The sequence below is a fragment of the Pleurodeles waltl genome, chromosome 1_2 (genome assembly GCF_031143425.1).
Source record: "Pleurodeles waltl isolate 20211129_DDA chromosome 1_2, aPleWal1.hap1.20221129, whole genome shotgun sequence".
NCBI lineage: Eukaryota > Metazoa > Chordata > Amphibia > Caudata > Salamandridae > Pleurodeles > Pleurodeles waltl.
In genome coordinates, this window is record NC_090437.1 from 774,406,874 (window position 1) to 774,433,823 (window position 26,950).

At 47.2% G+C, this 26,950-nt stretch overlaps 1 long non-coding RNA gene across 1 annotated transcript in view; it reads right to left on the bottom strand.

Moving 5' to 3' along the window:
* Positions 1–349: 349 nt before the first annotated feature.
* The window catches only part of LOC138295843 (uncharacterized), a 132,211-nt gene continuing 105,610 nt past the window's right edge, over positions 350–26,950 (bottom strand). The window contains exon 2 of the long non-coding RNA XR_011203699.1: positions 350–554. This is a non-coding gene — a long non-coding RNA (uncharacterized lncRNA). The remainder of the gene's footprint in view (positions 555–26,950) is intronic.

The window sequence follows — 26,950 nt, forward strand, 5'->3', positions numbered from 1 at the left end:
TAAAGCAAATTACTCACTGAACGGTTAGTCATGTTGTAGGTCAAAACCAGAAATAGTACTTGCGGCGCACACATCTCATTTATTCAACAGAAGCGAAACAAGCATTTTATTCGCAAGGAAGATCGCCTCAGTCAGTTTGCTGCAAATCGTGATTTCTACAAAAGCTTTTCATCATTGTATCAAAGAACTCCACGTATAACCATAGACAATCCGTGGGTTGTCGTTGTTCCACATGATTGGCAGCCTACATATCTGTCATTTGATTCTGGTATTTGAAGTGTAGCTGATTGTAAATTTCCTAGCAACAGTGAAGGAAATTGTATTCCTATTAAGGACAAGGAGGCGAGGATTACGTAAACTCATTTACCTGTTCCACTCCACAGCCTTAAAACACAATGAAAATACTACAAATTTCCATCAGTCTTTGCAGTAGTTTATAACAACAACCACAGAGAACATCCCAATAAATGCAGCATCAAGGAACAGCACTTCCTCTTTTGAGCGAACATGCAGATTTCCGCTGCATTGTCAAAATTCCTGCTGCTGGTCCGAACCTAAGAAATAGAAATGATAGAGAAAAATTATTTCTCTCCTTTGGACAACTCCTTCCAATGTAAATCAACATCAGTACACAACTACACACAGTAAATAAAACACATTGAACAATATAGCAAAACTGTGAAATATAATTTGCAAAGATTAATACTTATACTCACACTTACTCCTTCAAAGTCACAGTAAATTCATAAAATACTTATCCAACACTGAAGACTTCCAAACACCGGAAGTGTGAGGGGTGTGCCCAGACAGGCTGGATAATCCTCACCTCTGTGTCCTTAATAGAATTGAAACTTTTCTTCACAATTGCTAGGAAATTTTGCATCCTATGTCAGGACCAGAGGCTCAGATTATGCTAGTTTAAGCTGGTCGACAACCAGAGAAGTCATGCCAGTCGTCAGTTTAAAATAAAAGGTCTTAAAAGTGGCATCCAATGACCAGTCATCAGCTCTAAGGATATCTTCCAGTCTACCACTAAGAGAGAAGGCTTTAGATGCCATAACCCCTCTGGGAGAATGGGCCCCAAAGGGAGATGTGCAAATACTTGCTTCTTGTAAGACTCATATCACCCATTGTGCGATCGTAGTCATCAAAACTGGTTTAAAAGGCTTCTTGAGGGAAATCAAAAATTGTGCCGTTCATGCGGTCTGTAATCCTCTGGCATAGTTTCATAAGCTCAAAGGAAATGGGCTAATCATAACTTTGGATGTGAAGGCAAGTCAGGTTAGTGCACCACTTTAATATGGGAATTCATGTGATGTAAAATAGTAAAGGATACCTCCCCTGGAGTAAACATATTAACTGTAACATCCTGCACTCTTACGTCAGACCTAATTTGAACCCCCCCCCCCCTTGCATACATTATGCCTGGTGCAGGCATAGTGTGGCGCAAAGGGTTACAAAGTGGTGCAATGCATGCTTTGCACCACTTTGTAAATATGGAATGGGGAAAATGCCATTTTAGCACCAACTTTGCATCAAAAATATCACTCTATGGATCGCTAAGGTGGCACAAGGGGCTCTTAAATCTGCCCCTACGTTTCTTGGGAAGAAACACAAAACCCCACACACTTCCTACACATCCAGAAAGCAGGTGCAGTCCAGAACTCAAGCCTACACTTCTACCGGAGAGCACAGAAAAATCTTTCTTGATGAAGCAAATACATTCAAAACATACTTGAAACATAATTGCATACATAAACCATTAGACGTGATACATAACGTTGGGGAGATATAGAACATTTGAATGGGGGAAGGAGACTTCCTGATATACCCCTGTCGTAAACCACTGTACTAGATAGATGGGGAACTCTCAAAATTGAGGGGGTGGAAGTTCCTGCTGGTGATTCTGACAGCTAGGGATAGATTCATATCCAGGTTGTTAATGCCTCAGCCATCATTTTTGTTATGGAGAACAACTGTTGAGGTTACAGTGGCACCTCCAACGTACAATCCCTTATACTCCTTGTTGATGGTCCCGAAGGGAAAGGCAATCTGCAATATGGCCTTTGTATACCCATTTTTCCACCTCTCAGTGGGTTGCCAATCCATAGTGTTGGGAGCCAACCAGCATGGCAATGTTCACCTCAGGGCAAATTTGTTTTTTCTCTGTAAAATGCTGAAATGAACCTGATTGTCTCTTGACAGATATAAGCCCACTGTGGCCCAGAAGAAATCTGTAGCTCATATCTCTCCTCAGGCATTTTGATATGGTCCAACTACATCTTTCACATTTTTTGCAAATTTCACTCAACAGGAAAAGCATTGCTGACTGGGTCTAATTAACACGTTCATGACTCTCAAGGCTAATGATCTGCTCTCCCTGACCTTTGCGTGGTGCAACAGACTAGTTAAATCATCACAAGCTATGAAATGCTTCATGATATAGTGACTCATCTTGAACATTCAAAGCTTCCACTTTTCCATATTCATTGGAAACGGTGTCAGTGCCTGACAAATAAGATGTTCTCCATTATTGTGCGTTGCTCGATGCCAGAAGATCCTGAAAGGGTAATTTAATGGATGTGCAATAAAGGGCATACTTTTGGTTATGGTCATCCCACATGTGCTTGACTCCTAACTGTACATTGGATTTACCTGATTTGTTTAACTATCCACCAAAACCGTCCTAGATGGAGCACAAAATGGACAAATGGCAAAGAAAAATACATTTCAAATTTCTTATGGTGACTGCAGTGTTATGCACCACTCACATATTTTGTTATGTATATGCCAATAAGTGTACTTTTTTGCTTTACATTTCATGTGTGTTGTAGTACATAGATAACGATAACATGTATGTACATATATTTATATGAGCCTCTGTATAGGGGTTGTGTGCTTCTTTGTATGAAAATACATTTATGTCAGATTATGTGAATGTGATTATAGGCTAGGTCCCTGTACCTTGACATGGTGGTCTTCATGCTTTCTATAGTGGTATAACAATATATTTATATATTGAAAAACAACCTCATGTATATTCAAACATGACAAAATATTTATGTCTGCAAATGTAGATGAGATTGTCTGCATACCAGTGGGTATGCATAAGGGTTTATGACTCTGTTTGTAAAAATTTACATATATCTGGAAACTGACTAGGGTGTGAGCCCTGGTCAAGAAGCAACAATGATTGTTGTCAGAGTAAGGCAAAAGCAAACCCCAAAATAACCTGTACACACCCTCTAGGAGCTTGGCACAGAGCAGTCAGGGTTAACTTGAAGGTAATGTGTAAAGTATGTGTGCAACACTTCAAATAGTAAAACAGCAACACAGTGAAAAACACCACATTAAAAGGATCCCACACCAGGTTAGGAAATAATGTAATAAATAAAACAAGACTAAAACAACAAATATCCAATAAGTAGAACTTGAGTTATGAATTTTTAAAGAATAAAGAGTAAAATAGAGCTTAGAAGCAAGAAGTTTGAACTGGAAATATCTGGTCGAGCTGGAATTGGACAAAGTCAAACGTTCAGGCTGACAGCAATAGAGCACGGGCCGGCTCCAGGGACCCAGCTAGGTCCACTGGACCAAAGTACCTTAACTCCTGGTTGCGGAGCGTTGCATGGATCTGAAACAGAGATGCTTCATGCAGCTGAGATTCGGTGAGGCTGCAGTGTAAGACCCTGATGCATTAAAGCTGAGGATTCTGTTGACGGGGCTTGCAATGTGAAGGCTGGTGTCGAGGATGCGTGGCACAGTCAAGACAATGCATTGATTCTGATGAGCACTGAAGCTGCAATGCAGAGGTTCGTCATTGTGGCTGCTGTTGAGGGGAGATGCAAGGAGCTTGTGCCAGAGAAGCATCGTGCCGTGGCAGTTCCAAAGGCGATGCATTGGTCCCAAGATGCGAGGTTCAGCAGTGATGCAACCCTGTTGCATCGGTTCTAACCCATGCATTAGCATCAATGAGGTTGTTCTGCTCCACACAGCAGCAGCAATGCATGTCTGTTCCTGCAGCAGAAGGTGCATCGGTTATGCTAAAGGAAACACCTTAGGCCCACTACCAAGGTTCAGGGTCCAACATTGGGATGGCACCACTTGGCAGGGCAGCCTCAGAGATGGCAGAGTCCAGGTGCAGAGAGCAGAGTGGTTGGAAATCTTTTCTCTCCCTGAAACTTCAGATCAGGTGTCATTCTGGGATCTGGGTTGGACAGATGCAGGTCGAGTCCTTCTCACTTCCAGGGAAGAGGGCAGCAGGTCAGCACAGTACAGCAGGAGTCTAGGAGAGTAGCAGCCCAACAGAGTGACAATCCTTCAGCAGCATAGCAGTCCTTCTTCCTGGCACAGTATCCACAGGTCCTGAAATGTACTAGAGTGGTGGTATTAGAGGTCCAGTACTTATACCCGGTTGGGCCTTTGAATTGGGGGAGACATCAAAGACATGCCTTTGAAGTGCACAAGAGTCCCTATACTTTCTGCACTGGCTCCAGACTAAATACAGGGGGTTAAGCAGCCCTTTGTGTGGACAGGACACAGCCTATTTAGGTGTAAGTGAGGTGGATGCACCTAGGTCCTCCCTCCGATCCTGCCCAGGATAGCCCATCAAAGATCCATCAGGCCACATCTAAGCTCCCATTGTGTGACTGGCTAGGTGGAATACACAAAGATCAGTTGTCACCTCACCCAGGCATGTGAGCAGAGATAGGCAACGGGCACCAAATGGCTCAAGTAAGAAAATTCAAACTTTCTAAAAATGGCATGTTCAGAACTGCAGTTCAAAATTCAACTTCACCATAAGTTATAATTTTCCATTTTGACTCCAGAGACACAAAACTTGGAAAATCTATTTCTTCCCTATAGAAAGTTATACTTATAAGAGGATGGAAGGCAACTCTAATGTTATCCTTGCAGTAGTGAAAAACAAATGTAAGAGTTTTTCTCTACTAGGACATGTAAAATGTAATTGTACATGTCCAACCTTTTAAATACTTTGACCCTGCCCCTGGGGCTGTCTATTGCCTACTCTAGGGGCGACTTATATGTACTAAAAAGGAAGGTATGTTCCTCGCAAAAGGGTTGCTTTTCCAAGTTGCCATGACTGTTTAAGACTGCACATACAGGCTCTGTTATGGCAAGCCTTAGACTTGTTTGAAGGGCTACTAAAGTGGGGGCACAATCAGAGCTGCAGGTCCACTGATAGCATTTAATTCACAGGCCATGAGCACTTTAATAGGGACTTAAAGGTGAATTAAATGTGCCAATTAGGGAAATAGCACAGGTACTTTATTTCTGGTTAGCAGTGGCAAAGTGTGCAGAATCGGAAGACCAGCAAAAACAGGAGGTCTGAAGGCAAAAAAGTTAGGGGAGAACCACACCAATGATGCCAGGTCTAACATGTGTCCACTCCAGCTGAAAGTGCAGAGAACTACACAACCCCTTGGGAGTTCTCTTCACTAAGGTGGACAAATCTGGAGAGACCATCCGCAGTGGTGTGGTCTGTTAAAGGATGTGTTCCCCTGTGAGTCCATTGCCTGTAAGAAGACAGACCATCTTAACAGTTTGAGATTCTCACCCTTCATCTGCATTAACCATCGGAGAGTCCTGTGGTCTGCCTGTGCCTGGGAGTGAACACCACACAGGTATGGTCTTAGCTTCTTCAGTGCCCAGACCACAACAAAGACATCCCTCTCAATGTCACTCCACCTCTGTTCCCTGGGAAATAACCTATTACTGAGGAAAGCTGCAGGTTGTTTCAGTCCCTCTTCATTAAGCCTTGAGAGCACAGCCCCTAGGCCATGCTCCGACAATGTACAATGACTTCTTTGGAGAAGTCAGAGGCCTTGAGCACATATCTTGAGCATATGACCTCCTTCAGGGTGTCAAAAGCTTTCTGGCATGCCTCTGTCCAGATCACGTGACTGCTTTTTGGAAGTCAGCTCTGTCAAGGGTGCAACAATGGTGCCATAATGCTTGATGAATCTCCTGTAGTAGCCAGTGAGGCCCTCATCGCTGTCTGGATCTTGGTGTTCCCAAGTCGGAATGGTTTCAATCTTGGCCATGGGAGGTCAGACATTGCCTTCTCCGACTTGGTGACCCAAGTAGACCACTGACTCCTGCTCTATCTGGCACTTACTGGCCTTGATAGTCAGTCCTGTCCTCTGCAGAGACTGAAGCACTTCCTTGAGGTGGAACAGGTGGTCCTCCCAGCTACAGCTGAAGACTGCACTGTCATCCAGATAGGCAGTATAGAAGTTGCCCAACTCTTCTAGGACCCAGTTTACCAAGCTCTGGAAGATTTCTTCAACCCAAAGAGCATTACCAGGAACTGGAAGTGCCCTTCCAGGGTAGACCCCCGTGGTCAATGTAATCTGGCAGTACCCCAACACTAAGTCAAATGTACTGAGGAACTTGGCAGCTTGTAACTGTTCTATGAGCTCATAAGCTGTAGGGATGGGGTATGTGTCAGTCTTATTGACCACATTGAGCCCATTGTAGTCTACACAGAACCTAAGTTCTGGAGATACACTTGGAGGTGCAGCCTTTGGGACCAAAACTGCAGGGCTATACCAAGGGCTGTTTGTGGGCTCAATAACCCCTAACTCCAGCATCTTGGAGACTTCCTCCTTAATGGTGGCTCTCACCTCATCAGACAACCTGTAAATTTTGGTCTTCGCAGGCAGGCTGTCCCATGTATCTATATCATGGGTGCACCATGTAGTGAGCCCTGGGTAAGGGATACTAGAGAGGCAAACTGACCCAACAACTAGCAACAGTCTTCCTGTTGCTCTTCTGTCAGATTAGGGGAGAGGCTGACACCATCCACTGAAACATCCTGCTCCTTAGAAGAAGGGAGGTCAGAGAGAGGCTCACTCTCCCCTTTCATCCCATCATCAGTGACTAGGAGCATAGTTAGCTCAGACCTCTTAAAGTAGGGCTTGGGGTGATTGACATGCAGGGCCCTCAAAGGGCTTCTGAGTGTCTAGAAGTCCATCAAGTAGGTGACATCACTGTTTTGCTTCTTCTCAAAAAAAGGCCCAGGCCAGCAGTCTTGAAGGGCCCTGGGCTCTATGGGCTCCATTGCCCACACTTTCGGACCACTCTGAAACTCAACCAGTGTAGTATTTTGGTCATACTACCATTTCATGTCCTCCTGGCTGGCTTCCAGATTCTCCTGGTTGAATTTCAGGAAGCATGCTGTCTGGTTGCAGAGTACCAGCATGTAGATGACCACATCCTTGGGGGCCTTCTCAGGAGCTTCCACCCAGCCCTCCTTCACCAAACTGAGAGATTCTTTCACTGGTGTCCATACAGAAGTTCAAAGGGGATGACACCAACCCCCGTCTGTGGTATCTCCCTATAGGCAAACAAAAGGTATGACAATAAGACGTTGGACTTTTACCTCATGGGTTCTGACAGACCCATTATTATGTCTTTTAGGACCCTGTTGAACCTTTCAACAAGCCCATTAGTTGACTGTGGTAAGGAGTGGAGAACTTATAGTTTAACCCACACTCCTTCTGCATGGTCTTCATGTACCCAGACATGAAGTTGTTACTAAGATCTGACACCACCTCCTTTGGGAATCCCACACAGGTAAAGAGACCCACTAGTTCCCTGTGCACAGCAGGTGCAATCACTGTCCTCAGAAGGATATCGTCCAGGAACAGGGAAGCATGGTCCAACAGGCCCAATGATGCTGCTGCCTACCCTTTCAAAGTGGGTAGCAATGATAGGAAAAGTCTGCAGGGGAGCACTATGCTTCATTCCTGACTTCCTGGTGGCTGCCTGGCAGGTAGGACTGAACCTGCAGAATGCATCTGAAGCCTTCATCATTTGAGGCCAGTAAAAGTGGGTAACAAGCCTTAGAGATCCCATCTGCAGAGCCCATTTTGGACACATAGGAAACTGCATTAAGCCAGTCGGCTTATATTGGGGGACATCAGCTGCCCACTTCCTGCATATTTACCTTTGAGCCAGTAAAACCATATAAAAAAGCAACTTGCTCATTTTGCCACTCAGTCTTACCAGCCCCCTGCTGCCCCAAAAAGAATTAGGCTGATTCTTACCTTAATGTTTATTCCCACAACGATTGTGGTGATCTTCCCCAAAATTGAAAGTTCACCAGGCATTCCATGAACATGTGAACATCGTTCACCTTCTGTAGCCCACATTTCGCGCACTTAGTCGGTCATTCTGACCGCCATGCGGTCACCGCCATTTGGCCGCTCCGCGGTCAAAAGACCGCGGCGGCCATTCTGGCTTTGCCGCTGGGCCGGTGGGCGCCCGCCAAAGGAGCGCCCGCCGGCCCAGCGGGAAAGCCGCTGCAACATAGAATCCGGCTTCGAATGGAGCCGGCGGTGTTGCAGGGGTGCGACGGGTGCAGTAGCACCTGTCGCGATTTTCACTGTCTGCTAAGCAGACAGTGAAAATCATGCTGGGGCCCTGTTACGGGGCCCCACGACACCCGTTCCCGCCATCCTGTTCCTGGCGGTAAAAACCGCCAGAAACAGGGTGGCGGGAAGGGGGTCGGAATCCCCATGGCGGCGCTGCTTGCAACGCCGCCATGGAGGTTCAGCCCTGCCAGGGGTACTCCGGCGGGAAACCGCCGGATCCCCTTTTCTGACTGCGGCTTTACCGCCGCGGTCAGAATGGGCACTGAAGCACCGCCAACCAGTTGGCGGTGCTTCCGTTGCCAGCGGCCCTGGCGGTTTAGGACCGCCAGGGTCAGAATGAGGCCCTTAGTTGTTCCCCTTTCCCTCATCTTCAAGATTCTGTATGGCATCCAGCAGGCTCTGCGGAGGGAAAAGAGATCATTCCCCTTTCAAAAAGTGGGTTTGACAGGGCTACATAATGTGCACATTGATGTTTGCCATAGGTCTTGTAGCTGCATCTCTGGCAAGTATCCTCCCCAGAGCTCCTCCAATAGACTAAAATCACCATCCACAATATCCAACAACTCCCAGTAACATAATGATACTTTCTTCTTCCCTGACAGTTTTTGCATCAGCTGCTCTTTCAATTGGTTGATTGTACCCACTTCAAATCCCAAGCTCTGGGTCCACCTTTTTACCTGCAAGTACTTAACCCTAGAAATATTTTCCTCCATAGTCACATATAGCTCATCCCTGGGAGTGGCTTCCATCCACTGTACATTTGCCCCATCTTTAACTGCCAAAGTTCTGGCTTCCCTTTATAAAGTGGATGGGTTGGAATGGCAGGTAAATCTGGCAGAAAGACAATAGGGTCATAACTGCCTGATGATTACACTCTCCTCTTCTTGGCAGGCTTCTGGGCCATTCATCTAGGCTCCAGGTTCTCCTGACTCCCCTCTCTGGCTGCCATGTACTGTTTGGTCAGGCACACTCACTCAGGCAACCCTAACATCTCCAAATAGTATCTGAGATCCACCACCTCCCAGGCGATATGATCCAGGTCATTGCTAAGCTGACAATCCACAGGCATGGATGGATTCACAGCTACACTCAAGGAACCTGAAACCTACCCCATTGAAGAGGAACCAGAGTCACTGGATAGTGACTCCCATACATATCAGCTGCAAAAACCTGGTGCAATGTATAAGGGACTTTCTGTTCTGAAGAAACCAGATGACAGCTGTTTGGTTGTCATGCTGACTCCAGTATCTCTCAGAGCCTCTACTCCCAATGCCTATATTTCGTAATGTTGCTAGGCATGATGGCCCTCTGCACCATATGTATGTCACCAAGGGACACTACGGTAAACACTACTCCGTCCTTAACATTATCTGGGACATCTCCCCCCCAAGCGCTACTCTAGCCAGCCCCAGTGACTGCCACTGGTAGGGGCTGTGCCTACTTGGGACACTTGGCATCCCCAATTAAGTGTCCTTTCTCCTGACACTCATAACACTTAGGAGTGCCTTCCCTGAAGACTAACTGTCAGAGAACCATCATTTCTTCTTCTGGTTACTGGATGGGTATCCTGATCTGAGGAAGTAGTTTGGGGCACTTCACTGAACTTCTTGTTTTTGTTGTTATCTCTCCCCTCATTCTTCTGATAGGGACTCTGCCCAAACCTGTGGTGATTCCCTCCAGATCCTTCTTATAGACCATAGTGCTGACCCAGTGGTCCAACTCCTTAGAAAGATCCCTGGGGTCAGACAGCTTATTGTCAATCAAGTGTTGGTGCAGATCTTCAAAACAAAGACTGAACATGTACTCTTTTGCAATCAGATTGTTAAGCCCCCGGTAATCCTTTACTCCACTGCCATCCAGTGGCTTGGTAAATTAACCAACACAATCTACTCAGGTCAGGTGGGCCAGCTTCTGACCGTCCCTAGCCTTCACCCTATAGTTTGCCGAGGTTAGACCATACTTTCTGACAAGGGCTTCCTTCTTTGGGGAACACCTCATTCTGTCTTCCTTTTCTAGGGCTAGTAGGGTGTCCTTCCCACACTAGAAATATACCTCCACAGACTAGCCCCAAAATCTCCCTCTGGGATCTTGTCCATTCGCTGGGCAATCTCACAAGCCTCAAACCACTTGTCAATGTCACCTCCCACAACAAAGTCAGGCACCAGACCTTTAGGAAATATTGACCCTTTTGTTGCAGAGGGCACTAATGAAATGCTGCTGCCATCATTGCTGGACTCTGCCTACCTAGCCTTGAGGTCCAGCTCCTTAACACTTGGTTCGTGAGCCAATTTCTTTTGCTGAGCCTATATAGCCAATCTCTTTTCTTCCATTTTGAGGTCAGCCAACTCTAGAGTGTGCTCTCTCTCCACCTTTCTCTCTGCCAGCTCCTCTGGGACACACTGCTCCCTGCATGTGAAGTGACCTCCAATTCTGGGAGCCTGTTGTCCCCTCCTTGAAAAAGTCACAGTTCAAGACCCTCCTATGGGTCCTGCACTGATCCTTCCTCAGTCATCTTTAGTAGCTGACAATTGATGGGCCTCTGCCCATGTTCCTAAGGCTTTTTGAATCTTCCCCTTCTTGGTGTTTCTTTTGGTGGGCAGCCCTCTCTTCTGACAAAACTCCTTGAGCTGGGTCACAATGTAGCTCTCCAGGATGGCTAGCTCCAACTTTGTGGGTGAATTCACAGACACAAACAGACAGGTGGATGAGTTTGGAGAAACAAAAAGCCAATCAGGGAGAATATAACATTCATATTGGTGTTAGATAGTGATGGCAGTGTACACAAAATCACTGTATGACACTTTACAAACACAAGTACTATCTCACTGCTGCCACCAATGTGAGAAATTGGGTTGTTGGTTGATTGGGTGTGAGCCCTGGTCAAGCAGCAACCTCAATTTTTGTCAGGGTAAGGCACAAGCAAACCCCAAAATAACATGTGCTCACCGTCAGTTTGCTTTGCAGAGAGCAGTCATGTTTAACTTGAAGGCAATGTGTAAAGTATTTGTGCAACATTTTAAGCAGTAAAAACAGTGAAAATACCATAAAAAAGGATCCTATCCCATGCCATGCCAGGTCAGAAGAATAACTTAAGAACGTTAATAACTTAATTTTATAAATAAAGCAAGACCAGAACAACAAAAATCCAATAAGTAAAATTTGAGTTATGAATTGTGTTAGACCTGGCATCCTTGGTGTGGTCTCCCCTAACATTTTGCTTCTACTTCCCAGGTTGATGCTGTGTGCTGGACTCTGTTTCTGCTGTTTTTGTTACTCTGGGCACTTTACCACTGCTGACCAGTGCTGAAGTGCAAGTGCTCCCTATGTGGAATTACACGTGTAATTATCTTTTCCATGCTTGTCATATTTGATTTACTAGTATGTCCCTAGTAAAGTGCACTAGAGGTACCTATGGCCTGTAAATCAAATGCTCCTAGTAGGCCTGTAGCACTGATTGTGCCACGCACTTTGGTAGCCCTGTAAACATGGCTCAGAGCTGCGTGTGTGTTTTTTAAACTGCCAAGTCTACCTGGCAAGTGTACCCACTTGCCAGGCCCAAACCTTCCCTCACTGCTCAGGAGGATAAGCCTGAAATTGTGCTGTGTACACAAGAGCTCCATTGAAAGGAAGCATCTAAGAAAGAGTCAGGTGTGACTTCGGCCCACTTACAGTGAACCCACCAGCACATGCATGAGGTCTGCCATAATCTGAAGGAGCGAGACGACAGCCTGGGGTGAAACCACACGGAGCTCTAACATGTCGAGGTGGAGTCCGGATTCCGCCAGTGACCAGAGTCCTATGATCGCCACCCCTCACAGAAGGTCGCCAATCCTAGGAGTGACATATTTGTCACTACTGTCAGATCTGGTTGGGGAAGAGAGAGGAGTCTGCCTTTGACCCAATCCCTGTTCATCAGCCACCACTGCAGACCATTTGCAATTCCCTGTGAGATCTGGACCATGTTGAGAGATTCTCCTGTTGCTGCACTCTCTGGAACTTCAGGTCACACTGCAGAGCCCGCATAAGCCATCTCGCAAGATTCATCAGCAGGATGCAGGAGTCCATGAGGCCCAGCAGCCTTGGAGTCACTCTCACCGAAATCCAGAATAGAGGCTGAAACATCCTTGACTCACTACTCAGGAGGATAAGCCCGAAACTGCACTGTGTCCAAACCAGTTCCAATGAAAGGGAGCATCACGGGCCTGCAAATCTTGCACAGGATGATGGCTGCCATAGTGTTGTCATGGTGGCACGCCCCTTCCATAGCCGCGAAAGGGGTACAAGGCAGACGGGGGCGAGGTGTCACTGAGAGGCCCAAGGACCTGGATGTAGCTTGTGAGTCCTTCAAGTGCTCAAACCCTGAATCTGCCTTTTCTCATAAGAGACAAATCCCGTTGAAGGGCATGTCCATTAGGTTGGCCTGGACATCCCCAAAAAGCCAGATGTTCTCAGCCAGGCATGGCGCACTAAGGCTACCATCAAAGTAGCCTTAGCGAGTCAGTCGTGTCCAATACACCTAATAGTGAACTTCACTGCATCTCTCCAGTCCTTCACATCTTGGGAGAGGATGGCCCGGGCCTTCTTCGGTACCTGCATCAGCACTTGTTCAACGGTATCTAACAAGGTATGGAAATAACGCCCAAAAGCATGCAGTGTTTCACTGACTTCAATGCTAGGCTGGCAGAGCATTTTTCTTCCCTAAGATATCCTGCTTCTTGGATTTTGTAAGACTTGACAGCCTTAGGGTGGTCACCCCCAACTTTTTGCCTGCCTCCCTCCACTTTTTGACACTGATTTGGCTGGTTTTAGGACTCTACCCATTTTAAACTGCTGACCAGCGCTAAAGTGCATATGCTCTTACCCTTAAAACATGCTGACATTAGCTCATACTCAATGGACATATTTAATTTACTTTTAAGTCTCTAGTAAAGTGCACTGTATGTGCCCAGGGCCTATAAATTAAATGCTACCAGTGGGCCTGCAGCACTGATTGTGCCACCCACATAACTATCCCCTTAACCATGCCTGCCATTGCAAAGCCTCTGTGTGCAGTTTCACTGCCACTTCGACTTGGCATTTATAAGTACTTGCCAAGCCTGAAACTCTCCTTTTTCTATTAATAAGTCACCCCTAAGGTAGGCCGTGGATAACCCACAGGGCAGGGTGCTATAGAGGTAAATAACAGGACATATACCTGTGTGTTGTATATGTCCTGGTAGTAGAAAACTCCTAAATTCATTTTCCACTGCTGTGAGGCCTGCTTCTTTCATAGGCTAACATTAGGAATACCCTCATACACTGTTTGAGTGGTAGGTTCTGAACAGAAAGAGGTAGACAGGTCATATTTAGTATGGGCAGAATGGTAATACAAAATCCTTCTGACTGGTGAGGTTGGATTTTAAATTACTATTTTAGAAGTGCCACTTTTAGAAAGTGAGCATTTCTCTGCACTTAAAATCCTTCTCTGCCTCACAGCCTGTCTCCAATCCATGTCTGGGCTGGTTTACAGTTCCCTTGTGCATTTCACCAGACAACCACAAACACAGGGTGCTCAGTCTAACCTCCACACATCTGCATACTGAATGGGTCTTCCTGGGCTGGATGGGTGGAGAGCCTGACACATTTCAAAGGACAGTGGCCTGCCCTCACAGAATGGACTGCCAAACCCCCTACTGGGACCTGGCAGACAGGGTTGTACTGAAAAGGGACCACTCTCTCAAGTCTCTCCCACTTCAAAGGCACTTTTGGGTATATAAACTGGGCCCCTGACCCTACCAATTTAGACACTTCCTAGGAGAGATACTCTGAACCAGACCTTGCAACCTGCCAAGACAAGCTGCCTGGCTGCCCAAATGACTCACCTGGGCTGCTTTGCTGTGAAGGACTTCTGCCATGCTGTTGCCCTGCTGTTGCCCTGCTGCCTTGCTGGCTTCTGCCTCTGCTGAAAAGTGCTCTCCAAGGGCTTGGAGCGAGCTTGCCTCCTGTTTCCTGAAGTCTCAGGGCCAAAAAGACTTCATCTCTGCAAAGGAACTCCTTGTGCAGCGTGAATCGACGTACAGTCTGCCAGAATCACAGCATCGCCCAACCGAAACGACGCAGCCTGGCACCCCAAGTGCACCCCAAGTGGAGATTTGACACATCGCCAGCTGTGTGACTGGAATTTCAACGCACAGCCGAGCTGGAACGATGCAGCCTGACTTCCTGTGGGAGGAAACGATGCAGCGCTTGCTGTGAGACAGAAACTCTGACACATTGCCCACCGGATTGATACAGCACCTGTGACTTCATCCTGCATGCCCAGGATTTCCACGCATCATCCCTGGGCATCAAAAGACCCCGTATTGCAAAGAGGATTCAATCATGTATGCCTGAATTTGACGCAAAGTCCTTGACGCGTGGAAAATTATTGACGCATCGTCTGTGTGCGCCCAGAAATCTGAAGCACACCCTTAGTTTTCCTCGCATGTCCTCCTCTGCGGTTTCCGTGCATGTAATTTTGACGCATACCAGGTACTTTGTTCTTGCAAGAGACACTTGTTGCTTTTTAAAGGCTCTTCTTATCATTACAAAAGTGATATTTCAACTTGTTCTTATCAAATCTTGATTGTTTTGACCTTAATTCACTCAGATAAATATCTTATATTTCTCTAAACCTGTGTGGTGTATTTTTGTGGTTTTTCACTGTGTTATTGCATGATTTATTGCACAAATACTTTGCACATTGCCTTTTAAGTTAAGCCTGACTGCTCAGGGCCAAGCTACCAGAGGGTGGGCACAAGATAATTTGGATTGTGTATGACTTACCCTGACTAGGATTGTGCTCCCTACTTGTACAAGGGGATATGCCTTTGCCAACTAGAGAACTAATTTCTAACAGATTTCCTGTCTGGGAGAGCAGCAGGAATGTGCCATGGAAAGTTGAAGCTTGGACTATCAAGTTCTCAGGGGTGGGGTGTTACAGGAGCCACTGTGCTGGGCTTGGGCCAAGTTCCCAGGAGGAAATCAGTCAGTGCTTCATTAAAGGGCTATAGAGGATTGGATGAGGAAGCCCCAGGCTAAAGCACTTCCATCAAGAGGTTCATCTTGACCACCACAGAGTTTGCGATCAAGGACCTCTGCTGCCCTCTTCACCATCATTGTATAAGATGCTCCTTCCTAGCCACCATGGGAGGAGAGAGCAAGTCAGTATTTGGTGAGGTGTCCTGTCCAAGGAAGTTGGGGTCCCCAACTAGTATTCTAAAGGGTCCAGTGACTCCTCCCACTCTTCCGTTATGCCTGGCTGCTCTATAAAATGCTCAGGCAAAGACGTAGGACCAATGGGTCCTGTTGCCAGTGGAATCAACGCTGATCAACACCCTTCTGAATCTGAATCATCAAGGATGAGAATGGGGCAGGTGCCAGTGGTGCCAGGAGCATTGGCGACAGACTAGGTGCTGAGAAGGTCATGTTGACATGAGTGGTGCTGATCAGGATCCAAGATCTGATCCATAAGACCCCATCAGAGCCGAGGTTGGACCTGCTAGCAAAACCTGAAGGGGTCTCCTCCGACCCTGGAGGTGTTTATCCACTCAAACATGAGGCGCATGACCTCGTAGAAGTCTTTTACTGAGGGGGGGTCACTCCAGCTCCCAGAAATGGGGGGAAGTGCAAAGCCAGCCCTGACAACAGCTCCGCAGAACTGTGCCTGGAAAGCTGATGTCGGCCAAAGGATGAGGTGAAATCGAAGTCCATTTAGACTTCTTCTTCTTGTGTCTCTTCCCCGAGTTTCCCTTGGACTACAAGTGCAATGAAGATGACTTGGGGTTCCTGGAGTGGTCCAGCACCCTTCTCCTCGATTGGGACCGCAGCTTTCTAGAAGTAGTGCTTGCTGGCATCAACTGCTGGGCCCAAGTGGCTTTAGGGACCACTCCCTCAAAGCTTTCGCCACCATGGCGCGGCAGTCTGAGCTTGACTTCGAGTCGTGCTGTTGCTCAAGACACCTTAAGCAGACCAGATGGGTTTTCGTAATCCACATGGCGCAGTGACATGCGCCACACAGCTTAAAACCTGTCTTCCTCAAAGACATCCTTGAGACACTTCCAAAAATGGTTGGTAAAAAGTTGAAAAAAAACTGTCAAAAAGAGACAGAGGGGTAGCTCTTTGGATCAGCGCTAACTGGGTGAGAAAGAAAAGAACTGACATTGTGCACCTGCATGTCTCTTCTGGCACCAACGATGCCAACGACACCACGCAGAAGTGCACAAAGCCACCTGGCAGCGTGTAGGGGTACTGCTCACAGCAAAGTTTCCAGATCAATTCTGATGTCTGCGAAATTCAAAGTTAAGGAAGCTGCAGCTAGAAGTCTGTATCAGATATTTTCAGATTAGGAGGTCAGCCAACTTGGCCTTGGAGTCACTCTAGGTTTTTGGTTGGGGAGGTGCAGTCCTTCTCACTCGTAGGGAAGAGGGCAGAGGAAGAAGGTCAGCAAAGCAGAAGTCCAGCAGAGTACAAGTCCAGCAGCATGGCAGTCCTTCAGCAGCACAGCAGTCCTTCTGCTTGGCAGAATATCCACAGGTCCAGAACTTCACTGAATAGGTGTTGTCAGAGGTCCAATAGTTATACTCATTTCAGCATTTGGAGTGGAGGAGACTTCAAAGACATGCCTTTAAAGTGCTCAGAGTCCATGCACGTCATACTCTAGCTCCAGAATCACTACAGGGGTTTATGCAGCACTGTCTGTTTGTGGACAGGACACAGCCTATTCAGATGTGAGTGAGGCTTTGCCCAGCTTCTCCCTTCCATCTTAACCAGGATGGCCCATCAAGGCCCACAAGGCCACACCTAAGCTCCCATTGTATGTGGTTGTTGAGGATGAATATATAAAGCTCAACTGTCACACCAGAGTGAGCAGAGAGAGGCAGCAATGTTTTAAAGGTGGCAGTTTCAAAATTGCAATTTAATATCTGACTTCTGAATAAGCTGTGATTTTAAATTGTGATTCCAGAGACACCAAACCTGGAAAATCTTTCTCTTCCCAATTGGAAGCTGGGCTTAGAAATGGTTATAAGGCAACTTCTATATTATCCTGTAGGAGAGATAGACCTTGCAGTAGTGAAATACAAACTTAAGACTTTTTTGCTACCAGTACATATAAAACGTAAATGTACATGTCCAACTTTTTAAATAGACTGCACCCTGACTTTGGGGCTCTCTAGAACCTTCCTTAGGGGTGACTTATATGTATTAAAAAGGAAGGTTTGGGCCTGCAAAAGGTTTACTTTTACCAGGTTGACATAGAAGTTTAAGACTGCACACACAGGCTCTGCACAATGCTTGTTGAAGCACTTCATCTCTGTCCCCTACATGCATGCATGGGACAGAGATAAAAACTTCAGTTCTTGTCAGCAGGACCTGCATGACAGGTCTGCGTTCTGTAATGACATCTGTGTTTAACCAAACTACTCCATCTTGACCACTGACTCCATTCTGTGCTTAAATTAGCTTCAAACACTGTCACATTGGTGGTGCAGGTATTTTTCGGCGCACAACCTACTAGCATTTTTTTCTCTCATGTTTTCATTCTTCGTGCTCTTTCTCACCAAGGGCAGGGACATACCATAGAGGAGTGAGGGTAAGATAAGGATGTACCAGAAGAATGTTTATGGTACAATAGAGAACAGCTTGGTTTTGGGAGCGCACCTTGGGATGTGGTGAAATCTCCAACGTGCTCTTTCAACACGGACTGGTTCAGCCTGCGTTTGAATAACAACTCATAATAAGAGTTTCTAGAACTCTCCTCTCTAGCTTGTTTATGGTATTTAAGAAGGAAATCTAACAACTGGGGCTAGGGACAGAACTCATTCTGGGAAAGGGGCGCCTTTGCTTGCTTCCCATTAAGGGTTATATTCTCTCTTTCTGCAGTCGTCTGGGTTCTCGACTTGAAGTTGGCAAAGAGATGATGTCCCTACCTCACCCCATGGTGATGCATTTTTAATTCTTATTTCTAGCTTTGCATTCTGCATGAATATATAAGCACTGGAAATGTTTATTATCCCTAATTAAAGTAGAGTATTTTCATTGTTTGTTTCTATGATCATTATTATTCTACTGTTGTGATTATTTTTGGAAGTGCACTTGTGTGCTGCATTTGATATTCAACATATACGCCTTCCCTGTGTGAGCCTTAAGAAGTGCCTTAATAAATTAATTACTCAGACTAAGAGCTCTGCATTGCTGGAATTCCTTTTATTAGTTTTTCCTCTCTGTCTGAAGTAAAGCAAAACACTGTCAAACACTGAAGTGATTGCTGTGGTTTGGTTGCAGAGCTGCAGCCAAGCTACTGCAAAGAGCTATGTTCTGGCGGTGGGTACCTCGGGACATAGCAGGAGCCATCTGTGGCTCTTCTTGGGGGGAACTTGGCCCCCTTCCAACTTAGGCATAGCCCTTGGGGCGGTGGTCCCCGGGTTCAGGGTTCAAGTTATAGTTACCTTAGGACACAAGATATAGTTACTTGAGATAGCTATTACTAGTAAATTTCTCAGCCCTGGGTACTCCATCTCCTGGGCCCAGCCTAATTTTTTTTTTTTTTGTGGAGGGGGCCATGTGGTCCCTCTCACCAGGGCTGATCTTGGCCCCGGGGACATCCAGGGCACACAGTCACAATGTTGGGGACCATGGGGGGGGGGGCCTGAAGGCCCCCACGGTCCCAGCTGGTTCCCTACCTCCTGTAGGGAGCCATTAGTGGTTCCTCGAGGGTGGCTGCGTGGCCCCCTTCCATGAATAAAGCCCCAGAGAGGTGGTGGTCCCCCCGGCTGCCGGGGGTCCGAAACTGACCCCTTTTCCAATTTTTTGTGTTTACCCCAGTGAGGTGGTGGTCCCTGGGGTTGTGGGAGGCCATAGAGCTCACCGGACACAATTTGTTAAAAGCCCTGGGGAGGTGGTTGTCCCCAGAGCTGTGGTGGGGGGCGCATGCCCCCTGCACACAATTTGTTAATAGCCCTCGGAGGGATGGTCCCTGGGACTGGGAGGGCCCCAGCAGCCAACTCCTTACAATTCATGAAAGCCCCTGGGAGGTGGTGATCTCTGGGGTTTAGGGGGGCTGGGTGTCCCACCGCATTATATTAGCAATGCCCCCGGTACTTGACCCACCCATGAAATGCAGGAGCCCATGCTTTTCTTTTTTTATTTGCAACAAAAATGTTTTAACAAATGCTTTTTAGCCCTGGGGTTTCCCTTTAGGACCCCGCACCAGAGCTAAGAGATCAGAGTGTCCATACCCTGGCCCCTTTATTTATTTTTTATTCTGTTTTTGTTGGACTCTGCTGAAGCCAAGTCCCAACATGGCTGCCAACACTTCCTTGTTGAAATGTTGGCAGCCAATCAGATCTCAGCACGTGATCAGGAGGGGACACCTCCTTTGCATCCCTATATATACAAATTTGGATTTCTTTTAATTTCTCAAAAGCTACTGAAACAGATTTACACCAAATAGCAACACAGCTGTTTTGTTTCTGGACCAAGAGCTACCATTCTGCTAAATTTGGTGTAATTCTGTTCAATGGTTTGGCAGCTATCACTGTTCAAAATCCCTATGGAAAAATGAAGGGGGAAAACATGTTTAGGGACCCTACAAAGGTTAAAGCAAAGTAATGTTAGAGTTAGATGGAAATGTCAGTTGAAAGGTAATGTTTTAAACTAAAAAAACACTGAAATTCATCAGTTACAATTCACTGAAGTAACCGTAACTTGTACTGGTCAATGCACAGTGCTGTAATAAAGTATGTAATTTCAGATGTCATCAGTGATCTCATCAATTAAGCCATATAACATGTCATGAGTGTTATCATATGTGAGATCATAAGTAGTGCATGATGAGGGCATGAGTTACAGTCACTTCATTCAACTGTAACTGGTGAAATTCAATTTCAGGACCCATATTTATGGGCTTTTGGTGCAGGGTAGCGTAGCAAGTCACTTTGCTGAACTGCCCCGTATCAAACAGAAAAGGCAGGAATGCGCCATACCTATGGCATACAGCATATTCCTGTGCTTTCCCACTGTGCTGGTGCCGTTTTGGCAGCCTAGCACCAATGCAGAAACTCTTGCAACATGGTGCAAGTCTGCCTGCATTGTAGACATGATTGTTTTTGTGCATGAAGGGACACCTTCCTGCACAAAAACAATGCCATGAGGCATTTTCCTCTTCTCTAAATGCAGCACACATAGAAAGAGAAAAAACTAGGTGAAGCAAAGATATTTCTTCTTGTTGCACCTCCCTGGAGAGGCACAAGTTGTTGGTGCATCTCCAGGTTTACAAGGTCTTGTAAACCTTTAGATGCATCAAAATCCATAGGTGTTGCATGGGGACACCAACCGCAATGCCTCCCATGTGCAGAGTAAAGCAACCCAGGAAATTGAGCTGCCTTGCCTTACTCCAGATCTATGAGGCCATTCAAAGCCACAAAAGGTGGCTTTGCATGGCCTTAAATATATGATTCAAACTTTGCACTGCCAGTGCATCACACAAAATGATGCAAAGGCAGAACAAGGGGCTCGAAAATATGCCCCAAAGTTTTAAATTACATTTTCATCTAAATATCACGTCTCTTTAATCTTTGATTTTTGAGTCAAATTCTGAGGTATTTTAAATGTAAACTAAGATATTATTAAAAGACCTATCTATTACGTCACTTTAAACTTTTTTCAGAGAAGTTCTAGTTTTTTTTTATGGAAAGTAAAAACATAAAGAGATGTCATTTTAAGTAAGGTAGACCATCAGGCTTTCTCAAAGAGTCAGAACACCAAAATATAAAAGACTGGCGTGTTGACTTTAAAAAAAGGTCAGTAGCTTATGCAAAGTAGTCCTATTGTTGCTTTCCGTAAATAACCACAATAATTTATCATTATACTGAAATGACTTTTCTTGTACATTTATAGCAACAATTAGGGATACCTGTTATAAAAGTAATTTAAATAAAGCTTTAATTGTTCAAAAATCCATAAAATTGTTTTGAGTCTTTTTTATATGCTCTTCAGGAAACAAAATGTAGCCTCATGACCAAACATAAGAGGTCCCCACACTCCAGCTGAGAAGCATACAGGGTCAGCTTAGAGTGCATTAAAAAGCACATGGTAAGCTTTCCTGAGCTCATGTACTCAAGGCCCAGATGACTTACTGCCACATTTTTAGATATTCATAGAGTTCTGATGTGCTTGCTGCAGCCGCCACAACATAAAACAATGCTCTATGGTGGCCCTACTTTTTCTAGGAGAACCACAAGGATGTATTAACATGTGTTAGTGACTCTTTCAGGGCAGGTGCTCCCTGCCAGGAGAACTGAACATGAAGTAGCCGCTGTTTGGATAATTTTAATTCCTGCCCCTGTTTTTTTTTCTATGTTTTTATTTTATTTTTTGTGTTCCCAGGACCCACGCAGGGCACCTAAGAAGTAGTCAAGTCTATTTTTTGTTTTTTTAAACATGGCTGTCCAGGGAGTCTGGTCATACATTATGGGTGGGGTATGTGGGAGGAGGCCCATGGCCCTAGCTCCTCCCCCTTCTTCCCTATTAGCACCCATCCTGAGTGCTGGTGAGAGCTGGCTCTACTGCTTTATTCCTGCCTGGCAGGTGCAACTTTTGTTTCTGCTCCCGCTAGGCAGGAGCAAAGTTTTGTGGGGTGTGGTCCCCAGGACACTGTCTCTGTTCTGGCTTTAGAAGATCAGGTTCTCAGGGTTGTTTAAAGACTTGGGGAGGAGGATGCACGGTACCTCCCGTAGTAGTTACATCGGCCCCACAGGATGGGGTACATGGAGGCTTTTAATGACTCAGGGGGATGGGATGCATGCAGTGAACTTGTTTTTTTTATCTTACTACTTTCCTCACTTATAACTCCACTTTAACATGAAGATTTGTCAAGTGGCGTCCAAGTTATTAGCAAAAGACAAAAACGCTCTTCCTATAGAAACTGACTGACTCATGTCTAACTACACACTGGCGGTCAGCATGGAGATGGTGCAAGTTATAGTTAATGTAGGGCCAGATGTACAAACCGTTTTGCATGGCGCAAACTGCAAAATTCGCAGTTTGTGCCATGCAAAACGGGCATCGCGATGCACATTCCCATTTTGCGAGTCGGTACTGACTCGCAAAATGGGAGTGTGACTTGCAAATTGGAAGGGGTGTTCTCTTCCTATTTGCGATTTGCACCGCGATGCAGAATTGCTTTGTGACCGTGAACACAATTTGAAGTTAGCACCCATGTCAAGTGGGTGCTAACTCATTCGCAAAAGGGAAGGGGTTGACTAAAGAGTCAATATGAGTGATGGGGGTGTTGCTTCCACAATTTGAACAATTCTAACATGTAGGGAATGGGATGCAGAGTAAAAGGAATATACTTTGCAGTATTTTTACGGCTGCACCAAATGTCAACAAGTCCTCAGCTTTGTAACCAGGCATTTAGGGGCATATTTATACTCCGTCTGCGCCGATTGTGCATCAAAAAGTTTGACGCACAATCAGCGCAAACGCTGCCCCGTATTTAAACTTTGACGCCCGAGCCCCTCGGACGTCAAAATTCCGCTGTGTGCGTCATTTTTTGGATGCAGCAACCCGCCTTGCGTTAATTATATGCAAGGTAGGTGTTCCCGTCAAAAAAATGACTTAAGCGGCTGTGCGTCGTATTTATGCTTTCGGGCAAAAATGACGCAGGCCGGGAGGCGGAGCCAGAAAATGACGCACAGCCTGATTTGCGTCAAAATTTAACGCCTGCGTCAGGGCAGGCGTTAAAATGGGGAAAACACACCTGTATTTAATCAGAACAGGTGTGTGCAGGCTGGTCTGATGGTGTGCTTGGGATAGGCTGGGGTACAGGGGATTGGGTCTGGGTGGAGGAAGTTGGAGGGGGGAGGCTGGACACAGGGACAATGGCTGCCATCACTGCTGAGGCCAGAGTTTGCAGTGTTCGATGAAGGGCAGTCTGACCAGAATGAATGCCCTCCAGGAATGCATTTGTGTGTTGCAACTCACTTTCTACACCCTGGATGGCATTCAAAATGGTAGACTGCCCAACAGTGAGGGACTTGAGGAGGTCAATAGCCTCCTCACTGAGGGCAGCAGAGGTGACAGGGGCAGGGGCTGAGGTGCCTGGGGCAAAGGTGATGCCCACCCTCCTGGGTGAGCGGGCACGGGGCGAAGGCTGAGGGGCTGCTGGGAGGGCGGTGCTGGTAAGGGGGGTGGCGGCTGTACCTGTAGAAGTGGGGGGCACAGATGTTGCCACCACCACAAGGGAGCTCCCATCGGAGGACGAGTCCGTGTCGCTGGTTGCAGATCCTGTAACCGCCGTGGTGCTCCCCTCACCCTCCGTCCCACTGGTGTATTCTGAGTTCGTGGTGTGGCCCTCCATGGCCATGTGGGATGCAGCTCCCTCATGCTCCGTGCCACTGTACCTCCGCCTGATGATGCTAATGCACACAAGAACAGAGAGACCACAAAAAGGGGGGGAAGACAAAAGAAAGACAGGTTAAGTGCATGGCTAACCGCTACCGTTGGCGGACAATACAGACACAGCAGCCCCCTGCACTACGTCGCGCTGTTGGGCTCTACAGATGCAATTCCTGGGAAATGGCCTACATGGCTATGGCCGACCTCTGCACACATAGATGACACAGGGGCATGTATACCTGTACTTGGCACTCTACAGAGGTGGGGTGGGGTGCCACATGGCCTGCATCACGGAGGGGCCTAGCCTACGGAACTCGCCCTGGCCTAGGGAAACCCACAGCCCTCCTCCCCCACCCAGACACCTTCACTGCGCGCAAAGTCCGCTGAATGATAGTGTACTCACCCCCTTGTGTCTGCTGTGATGCCCTCAAGCGCCCATCCAACTCAGGGTAGGCCACCACCAGCATCCGGAACATCAGGGGGGTAATGGTTTCGACGGGCACCCCTCCCATGTTGGGAGGCCATCCCCAGCTGAGCCTCCGCCGTCTTCTTGCTCCAGCGGCAAATGTCCTCCCATCTTTTCTGGCAGTGGGTGCTTCGTCTGTGGTGGACCCCCAGGGTCCGGACGTTCTTGGCGATGGCACGCCAAATATCCTTCTTCTGGTGGGCGATGACCTACATGACATGTACAGGGGAAGAAGAGAAGTCATTACCAACTGCACCGTCAAAGTGAGTGGCCCCATCCCTACCCTTGCCATGTGGCACATGCATTCACAGTCCTTCATGCACGCAGAACTGTGCCCCTTCCTTCTTACAACCAGCCCTCTCCACACAGGCATAGCCCATACAACATGTTCCCTGTGTACTTACCTGTTGGTCTGGAGGACCGTAGAGTAGCGTGTACTGGGGGAGGACCCCGTTGACGAGCTTCTCCAACTCCTCTGCAGTGAAGGCAGGGGCCCTTTCCCCAGACGCACGAGCCATTGTCTCTTCCAGACCGAGGTCACAGCAGCACTTGCAGTGTAGGTCCTCTCCTGTCGAAGATCAGGTATCGAGTGATTCAACAGATAGAAAATGGCAGTCACGTCAGCGGCAGTCACGTCCGCAGCGATGCGTACCACCACCGCCGGCGTACATCGTCATTGGCTCCTGGGACCCATAGGGTCCAATGTTAACCAATGCCGCATTGCGCGCGGTCTTCGACCGCCTACCGCGACGGTGTACAACGCCAGCGCAGTTACCTCACATCCCATTGTCCCAGTTTAGAGGTCAGGCAGCCGCCATTTCAGGAGCCCACATGGCCTAATTACCAACTGCGTCACACATACCTAGGCCTTGTCTCACAACACAAATACAGGCCACATTTTGTGTATGAATGGTGTTCTGTGTAGACTCTGCGTACATACCTCTGAGTTGTTTGACTCTGTGGTCACTGTTGTACTTCATAGGCACCGTCCGCTGGGACATGTGAGGAGATGGCGGAATCCTCCGGTGTACCGACCACTGGTGGACCTGTCGACAATGGAGGAAAGAAGTTTGATCATCACCTACAGGTTTGACTGTGCCACAATCCAGGAACTGTGTACCCAGTTGGAGCCTGACCTGATGTCAGCAATCTGCCATCCCACAGGAATCCCCCCTCAAGTGCAGGTGCTATCAGTGCTCCATTTCCTGGCAAGTGGGTCATTTCAAACAACAGTGGCCATGTCATCAGGGATGTCCCAGCCTGTTTTTCAACGTGTTGTCCAGAGTGTTGTCTGCCCTTCTGAAACACATGCAGAGCTGTATCGTTTTCCCTCAGGTGGAGGACTTGCCTACAGTGAAAGGTGACTTCTATGCCCTTGGACATATCCCCAACATCATAGGTGCCATTGATGGGACCCATGTAGCTCTGGTCCGCCCCCCACAGGAGTGAACAGGTGTACAGGAACCGGAAGAGTTATCATTCCATGAGTGTACAGATGGTATGTTTGGCAGACCAGTACATCTCCCAGGTAAATGCTATGTTCCCTGGCTCTGTGCATGATGCCTACATCCTGTGGAATTACAGCATCCCTTATGTGAGGGGGCAACTCCAGAGGTACCGGGTGTGGCTATTAGGGGGCTCTGATTACCCCAACCTGCCATGGCTACTGACCCCAGTGAGGAATCCCAGGACCAGGGCAGAGGAACGCTACAATGAGGCCCATGGGCGGACTAGGAGGGTGATCAAACGCACCTTCGGCCTCCTGAAGGCCAGGTTCAGGTGCCTCCATATGACAGGTGGTTCCCTATTCTACTCACCAAAGAAGGTGTGCCAGATCATCATGGCCTGCTGTATAATTCATAACTTGGCTTTGCGACGACAGGTGCCTTTTCTGCAGGTGGATGGTCCAGATGGCGGTGTTGTGGCAGCTGTGGAGCCTGTGGACAGTGATGAGGAGGAAGCAGAGGAAGAAGATATTGACAACAGGGACTAAGTCATCCAGCAATATTTCCAGTGACACACAGGTGATTGCCTACTGCAAGTTCTTTAACACTTCTACCTCTATCCTGTCTGTCGATTTCAACCAGTATATGGTCACTGAGTTGTACATTTCCCTTACGGTTTCACAGGTGTGGTTTCCAAAGTGTGTCATCTGCTTAGATTCCTCATGGACTTGAGATGTGTGACATAGGTATGTTGACATTACATTTGAAAAATTATTTCAAAATCACAGACTGACTCCAGATTGTTTTGTGCTTCAAGGGTGTTTATTGAAGTACTCAATATTGGAGGGGGTTGTAAAATGGTGAGGGATGATGGTGGAGGAATGTCCATGGCAGAGTCCAGTCTATTAGTCTCACAGGTGCATTGCCCATATGGGCATAGGAAGTGGAGCTGGGGCAGTTCCAATATGGACAGGGTTACAAAGTGGGACAGTGGTTTGACAATCAGGGTGGTCTCATTTCTTGGTGGGGGTCTTGGCATCGTGCTCTGTCTTGTTCCTGGATCTCAGGGACCGCTTGCGGGGGGTTCTCCATCTGCAGGGAGGCGTGCTGGTGTGGTGGTCCTGTGGTGGTGCCTCCTGTCCACTAGCGCCGGCGGAGGTGGTGGGCAGTTCATCGTCCATGCTAGTGTCAGGGGCCCCTTGTAGTGCCACAGTGTCCCTCCT